Source organism: Limulus polyphemus, unplaced genomic scaffold (assembly GCF_000517525.1).
Source record: "Limulus polyphemus unplaced genomic scaffold, Limulus_polyphemus-2.1.2 Scaffold4013, whole genome shotgun sequence".
Lineage (NCBI taxonomy): Eukaryota > Metazoa > Arthropoda > Merostomata > Xiphosura > Limulidae > Limulus > Limulus polyphemus.
In genome coordinates, this window is record NW_013669623.1 from 41360 (window position 1) to 49755 (window position 8396).

Below are 8396 nucleotides of genomic sequence, written 5' to 3' on the forward strand. Positions count from 1 at the left end.
CATTCATGGAACACAGCTGATTCAAAGGTATGGCCTTGATCTGAATGCAGTTCGTATGGCATACCAAATCTGAAGAAATCACTAATAGCCAAAGCTACAGTTGTAGCTTCCTGATTTGGTATTGCATATGCCACAGGCCACGTGGTGAAATAATCCATCACCACACAAATGTACCTGTTTCCAGAACGAGTTTGGGGCAAACGACTAGCAATGTCAACGGCTACTCTTTCCATTGGTGCACAAATTTGATATAACTTCATTGGAGCACGTCATTTAGGCTTGGGTCCCCTTTTAGCACAACATGTACTGCATGTCCTGCACCATTCTTCCACATCTTTCCTCAAACCTATCCAGTAAAATCTCTGTCGTAGGCGACTCAATGTCTTCTTAACTCCAAGATGCCCTCCTGTTAAACTATCATGCGATTGACGCAACACAACTTCCCGTAACCTTCTCGGTATAACCGTTTGCCAGGTCGTCACTTTCCCATCTCCAGAGAATAATACAAGCTTCAACTGGTCCCATTGTGCCCAATAGTTCTTTGTCACAGGGCTTAAGCTAGACACCTCCCAAGCAGGGCGCAAAACACTTGCTATTAGAAAATCAATTATTGGCTTCAAATATTGGTCTTTCTCCTGTTCTGCTTTGATATCTATATTTGGTTTCACTTCACCATCATCAACTATTTCAGTCATCTTGACTTCAGCTTGATGGCACCTGGTTAGTTCAACCTCTCTTTTGCAGCAATGTCTGCAGTCATTCTTGCAGGGTCTTTGACTCAGTCCATCGGCATTTCCATGAGATTTTCCTTCCCTCTATTCAATATCATACTTATATAAATATTTTCAGATCTAACTGGCCAAATATTTGGAAACATTATAAAATTGAAATATTGGCCATGGGTACCATGCCAGACAGAATGTCCAGTTCCTACACATTTGTTCTGGACAAGCACGATTTTTATGCCAGACATTGTCTGTATCTGGCCACTTATTTTCAGGCTTGGTATAAGGATCCATTACTAAAGGCCCCAGGTGACATGTTCCTGGGAAAACACCAGCCAGGCTGTTCAGTACCTTGGAGTTAGTACAGAGGCTCTAACTAGTATTCTGGACCTGAGCCCAGCCTCATGGAGTCTGTTCCTGACCATTGAGTATGATACTCGCTCTCCAATGGCTTTCTGAAGCTCATTCCTGAGACCCTTTGTGTTGTTGGTGCAGTTTCTAATTGCTAAATTCTGCAGCTATCGGTCATCTATTGCGCCTGTAGCTCTTCTGCAACTCTGTATTCACTTGCTGGTGTATATTCCTGTGTCCTGGTATCTGCACCACAATCTACTGATCACAGATTGTGACACCTCCTTGACCTGTGCCACTTCAGTCTGGGTGTGGCTCTCCTGAAGCAGTGTGATGGCTCTGCAAACTTCAGTTTCAATTAATTGGTTTCTAAAGCTTGCACACTGCAAAAATTACTATCAGCAAAAAATATCCATAAATCTAGCATTATCACAACAATAAACATATTTTGTAATCAACCAAAACTACTTTTTTGCTTTGCAGAATTTGGGTCCTTTTTCATAAAGGCCTATTACATAAGGAATCATTGGTGCATAAACTTCTAAGCCCTTGGTAGGATAAGTGTAATACTCTACAATAAGCATGCTAAATTTGAAGAAAACTGATAACATAATAATATACAAATTTAAGAAACCTCAATGTTCTCAAGGGAACCCCCAGCTCATACTAACTGTATCAGATATCAAATAAAACCTGCACCCGAGAAAAGTAATGAAACAGATGCATGGTCAAGTAAGTATAAGTAACATGTAATCTTTGTTTAAGATTTAATAATAAAAAAACAAGGTTATAACGTTTCATGTCTTGTTTATGAGAATGTTAACTAAGTAAATGCAAAATACTTGCTTAAAAACTTTCAAAAATTAAACAGTATATCTAACTAAAAATGTGTTTTTTTACTAATTATGTGTCTTTCTTGTCCCAAACATTAAAATTCAGTGTTTGGAAGCAGAATAATTGGTTTAAAAAATCTTTTTTTCTAATTTCGAATACCTACCTCATTCAACTTTACACATGGTGTCATGCACACACACAAATAAAAAAATATATAGTGAACTGAATGAATTTATAAGTAATAATATGTAAATTGAACAAAATTAAGCAGAAAATGGAATAGCATAGAAATTAAAATAGACCTAAACATGCATTGTTCTCAAATAATTGCAGGATTACCGAATTTAAGATAAATACTAATTAAAACATATCATGGAAAAGTTTATAGACTTGGAAATATCACAATAAATAAAACCAAAACTCAAAGAGCTGAGGGGTTTTGTGAATTTATGTTCCTTATGCTATTTGAGTCCTAAAAACCATTACTAATGAAATGTGTGCACTACTCTTGCCTCTGCACATCATGGCCAATATCAGACTATTCTTTTGTTTAAATGAATCATACATTGTTTTATTGAAAGTTTTCTCAAAACACAATTGATTCATTAATTACAAAAATGTCAATTTCATTGAAGATTCTAATTCGTAGTGTGTAACCCTACAATTGAGTTTTACTGATCATGTGATTTCATTGGTTGGTATATAGAATGTATGTATAAAAATCAATGTGGATCTGTAACAAACAATGAATCTTGACACTTTAGCAGAGACTGTAATTTTTATGAAAAGATGGTCAGTGTAATGAATAAACAATATATGTGTCTTATATTTATCATGTCTAATTATAATAAAAGCATACTAAAGACAGAAGCTGTTTAAAAAGTTCCATTGCATTTTGCCTTAAAATTACCTCAAACTAAGGAAAATTGTTCAAGAGAACCATCATAGGATTTGATACTCTTGGAAAATGTAAGAACACTGAAATAGACAAATTCATTTTTGCAAGTACACCATTTTATAGTTCCATTTTAGGTGAAACTATTTCCATTGTAGATATTTTTGCCATCACTTATGTGCTTTATAGGTATAAGATATATTTTCTACCCCTCAGTTGATGTATATGACTTTTCAAAAACTTTTCCATATAGAACATTTTATTCTTAACACAGAATATAGGTATGATGAACCACTGAGTTCTTCTCATTCCAGTTAGTCACATATCTGGATCAGTGAACTAATGCATTATGTGTACTCTCAAGTTGGAAAGATTACTGTAACCTGCCATTTTCAACGAGTCAAGCGACTTATAGCCAGGAAGGAGAGTCATGCACTGCAGATAGGTGGCTGTTAAAGAAATGTTGGGACTAAAAGAAGTCCTCTTCTGGATGTTAAGCTTTTGCCAATGCTGCAAAAACGCGTGGTGTCTATCTTTCTTTGCAACCACAGATCCAGTAAAGAAAACTAACTTTATCAGGTGCACACCTGAGGCTCAGATATATGAGGATTGTGTTGAAACTATATAGAATGGATGACAACTGCAGTGTTTCGAAAGTCTTCTGCCTTTCTTCTCCTTCATAGTTTCATCATGAATAATCTGCCTAAATAATCTATCAAAGAGAATTGTGGTGTTATGCAATCTGGCAAGTCCAAGACTTTCTGGATGAAATAGTTCAATCCATTCTGTGGACTTCCACCTGTATGTGGGGGACAGAGAATGAACATGCCATTAGTGTAATACAGTAATATAATACAGCAGGCATAGACTAGTCAAGGTGGTGAGCCTCACTGAGGCAAGAGGTAAACAGCTAGGGTGACCACAGGGCATGGAGAAGCCCGTATTTGTGCAGAGGCTATGAGCAAACTATTGGTAACTCACTATTTTGTAATCCAGCCACAGGGATCTTAATATTCGTGTAAGTGGCCCTACACCAGCACACTCCACTGCACCTCTCATGTTTAGGATGCCTCAACATTGTGTGGGCTGAGAGGCTCACATCAAAACTATGGGTAACTGTAAAGGAGGAAAATAGATCATACCCCCTGTTGTTTAAGGGTGTGACAAGAGAGGTGTTGGGGCAGATCAGGAAGGTAACTGCCTGGAATGGTTGTACACTGGAACAGGTGATGTAATGCCTGGCCCTAAATTTGGACAGTCCAGCTTTCAACATTAACAAGCACTTGGGCAAGGTGCAGCTATGGGATTTAATTACAGTTATAGCTCAGTTGCACTGACCTTTTGACCCAATTGTTCATAGCATGAAAAGGTAGTCAATGAACTGGGACACCTATACCAGTGACCTGCATGAGGAGGCATACCCTGCAATGGCTTCTGCAGATGGTATATTTAGGGGCTACCTAGTAGGATGATGATGCATCATTTGAACGGGAAAAATATTCTCGACTTAACATCAGTAGTTTCTGTAGTAATGAAGTTTGAAGTCATGGCCTTGAACAAGTGGCAAAAGAGGAAAAGTTTTCAGTTAGATTGGTTGTTCAGGACAGGCGACCCTACTTATGTGAGTACCCCACATTGAGATCGAGTTTTGCCAAGGGCAAATCAACAACCAGTGCAGTTACTGTTTCCCAATGAATTGGCAGGGCTTCCCTAGCGAACCAATAATATTTGTGCCTATGCCTTCACCTAGACATTGCTCTGAAAGGGAAGACAAATAACTTTTGCTTTGGGTGTTGGCAGCAGGATCAGTATAATTAACAGCCCATTCAGTAAGATAGGCAAAGTAACCAATCTAATCAACTGCACCACTAGTGAGGAGGATCAGCAGCAAGCTTGTGTCTGCTGTTACTTCAGCTCTTAAAAACTAACAGAGCTCCATGTCTGGTCTGACCACCAACTTGAAGAAGTGTTTTAGACAGCTTGTGTTGAAGGTTATGGTTGTCAGTTAAGTGCCTTCCAGGCTGAATTCCACTTGAGATGTTCTCATAAGAGTGAGAGGTGGAGTTCCTTGTTGATACAGCAGCTGCCAGGACACTGGTTGATTTTGCTATGTACACGTACTCTGAGAGAAGCCAAAACTCTAGTAAATTACACTGATTTTTTTCTGATGAAAGGTTAACTGAGGAGGCATGTTTAGGGAGTGCTACCTACAAAGGAAAGCTACTCTTTGTTAATGTAGGTTCTGGCATTGATATCTATGTGATGAAAGTGTTGTGTAAATTATCTGTCAGTTTTGTTTGTGCAACAAGAGAGCTGTTTCTGTGTGATGACCATCTGATGCCAGCCAAAACAGACCAAGAGCAGTGGACTTCACTAGTGTACATTGCAGAGGGAACCATGGTATCTATGTTTCTACAAGTGGTGTTTCCTGGTTTACTACAGGCTGGGTCTAGGTTTTTGCCACAGGTACAATGAATGATATGCACTCTTTCCTGAGGATGGACACAATGGGTGGTGGCCAATGGTTAAACACTTTAGACCTGGCCTCAAAATGCTGGCAAATCGAACTGCATAACAAGAGCAGACCTGAAACTATTTTCACAAGATGGTATTGTATGGCTCCTGCATCATGCCTTTTGGCCTGTGCAATGCTCCAATTACTTTTGAGAAGTTAATGGAGATTTGGGTACTTACTGACAATAGTGTTTTCCTACTGTTTGCAAAGTTATGAACATATATTTGAAAATAATGCAAACACTAAAGTGACCAACAATATTTGTGTTTGATCAAGCACTTTATACTAAAGTTGCTTAATTTCAGTTGAAATGCAGCAATAAGTACAAATACTTCATCCTCAGAATGGGAGCATTTCATACAAGTGGAATACCACTCAGTATAATTGGAAAGCAATTCTATAATGCTGTATTGCAAAAGCATTGTATTGAGTCTGGTGTTATTCTAGAAGGTTACATTGCAGATATCTTGGAGGGATGTTAGTATAACCAAACTATCATATTAAAGGTGCTATATGAAGCTATTCTAAAAATGAAATGAAAGGATTCCTGTCAGTGGACAACTGTAACATGCAAAGAAGAGTATTTCATCGAGGACACATGAAAATGTCTCACTTTTATGTAAAAATAGTACATAAGATATATTTGAAGCTACAGTTCACAATACTGTATTCAAGAAAACAGCTGAAAGTTTTGAAAAATACCTTAGCTATCGACCTTGTGAAATTTTGGATTCTATATGTAAGTATAGCAGAAATATTGCTGAACTTGATACGTGTACAAAGACAATGAGGTGGGCATCTGTATCTTGTGGCCATAAAAAATATTCCATTATGTTTCACACATGATAAGGTAAACTGTGCCCACTACTTACCAATATATTATGTACAAGTGGCAAACCTTGAAGTTCATGATCCTCATGTGCACAAATACCCACTAAATTATGGTTTTTCATTTCAGATTGGTGTCAAAAGCCCAATTGGAAGGATTCCTGTTGACCAGACAATAAAATAAACCTAGAGAAATGAAAGGTTTCATTCTTAACCAAGGTGTCATTCACAGATATTAACTGCAAAACACGGAAATGCATTTTGTAAACAGTTGAGGGATTAAGTGTGTTTCGGGATAAAGATGTACATGATAAGGACCTTTAGAAAGAAGAATTGATGACATCTTTTGTTGATATGCTAGAGAGAAACTGATTCAATTTAGCTTCTCCAAATATCACTTCTTATCTATTGAAAGCCCGTGATGAAGGGGAAGAGGCAAATGAGAAATTCAAAGAGCGAAGGTTGGAGAAAGATATTCAAACCAAACAATGTTATGGTGGAATTCAGAAACTAAATTGTTTATTAATGACATTTAAAAATGTTTACAGTAAGGACTGTTGGAAAAGTAATTATATTAAAGGTGTGTGTGTGTTTTTATAGCAAAGCCACAACAAGCTATTTGCTATGTCCATCAAGGGGAATCGAACCCCTGGTTCTATCATTGTAAATCCGAAAACTTACCACTGTCCCACCGGGGAACACATTGAAGGTGATAGACTTACTTGGAAATATGGGAATAATAGCTCAGAGAAGTAATACTCAACTGTATCAAATATAAAAGCATCTCATTAATGTAATACAATGGACATTAGATATCTCTGGTGTTTTTTTTTCTGTTTCTTTGTTGTTGTTTTGTAAAATACACCTACCCTAAAATAACAGGGACTGTTTCCCCTGCAGAATAGTGACCAGCCGTCAGCATGTATTATTGACGGTATAGCCTTATCCAGGTGATTAAAGGTAATTAACACACATTTAAAGAAGTGGCCAAAGGAGCAATTTGGGTGCCAGAAAATAGAAGTAGTTGTTTTGGTGTGTACCAAGAATTGAGAATGCAGAAAGAGCTAAACAATGCGAAGATACAGCCATTCAATTAAATGGAGAAAATTTCTAAGCAGAACAAATAAGATAAGCCTCATAAGGCAGTAAATAGCAAAGAAGCATAAACTAAACTATGAAAAGGTGCTTTATGTGATCTCTGAGCAGGAATGCTTGAAACTGACAAAGGACAAGATGGAATATGCAAAGGTATTAACATCAACTCAAGAAGAATGATACATACCCGCTTCTCCATGTTGCCCATGCATCCACTTATCAGTAATGCAGATAAAGATGTCATGCTTTTGATAGCAAAATTGCCTGTCCCATTTGTATTAAAATGTATGAAGACCCGTCTGCTTTGTGGACATATTAAAATTGGTAGGCACAATTGGGAAATGTGTATGTAAAGCATTGGAATGAATGCACATGTTTAAAGGTTGTAACTGTTAGTGCATTTGCAGACGGGGATAAAATCAATGCTTTAACGTTCACGAAGTCTGACTCTGCCTATCAGGAATTCTTTGAAGAATTAAGGAAAGAATAGACTGTGTCTTCAGAAGCAGCCAAGAAACTAGAGGAACTTACCTGTTGAATTTATGGTTTAAATGTCAGACAACTGATATAAATTATTTCAGGTACCAGATGTGCAAAGTGGGGAGAAATCTGTTCATCTCATATACCATCATGTAGTGACTGCTTTGTGAAACACTGAAAGAGCAAATAATTCAACTGCTATATGGTAAATATGCTTAGAAAGTTGTTACTTCCCATCACCTGTGGGTCATAGATGGCAAATCAATGTCTCTTGTGGTCTATAAATTGGTTGGATAGATGGCCAAGCAGTCCCTGATGCTGTAATGGATTGACTATCGTGTAAGTGTATATGCTAATGCAAACTACTACTGACACATGGGTTGAAAAGTAATGGTATCTGCAAATTAATCATGATGATATTGGTGGAAAAATATTGTAGGAGATTTTACATAGATTTTAAATGTTGCATAGAAAGTTATACATTGTAGGATTTGAGTATGTAATTTCGACAAACACATATTGATCAACATTATCTATGATGAAAAATGTGAGGAATTGTATTGTTACGTCTCCGTTTGTCAATTAACTTTCCGTAACTTCGTTCCGACGAAACTTTAGCGACACAAGTCCTTACTTAATAAAACTGGTTTATTCTTTCTGAATATAACTTCAC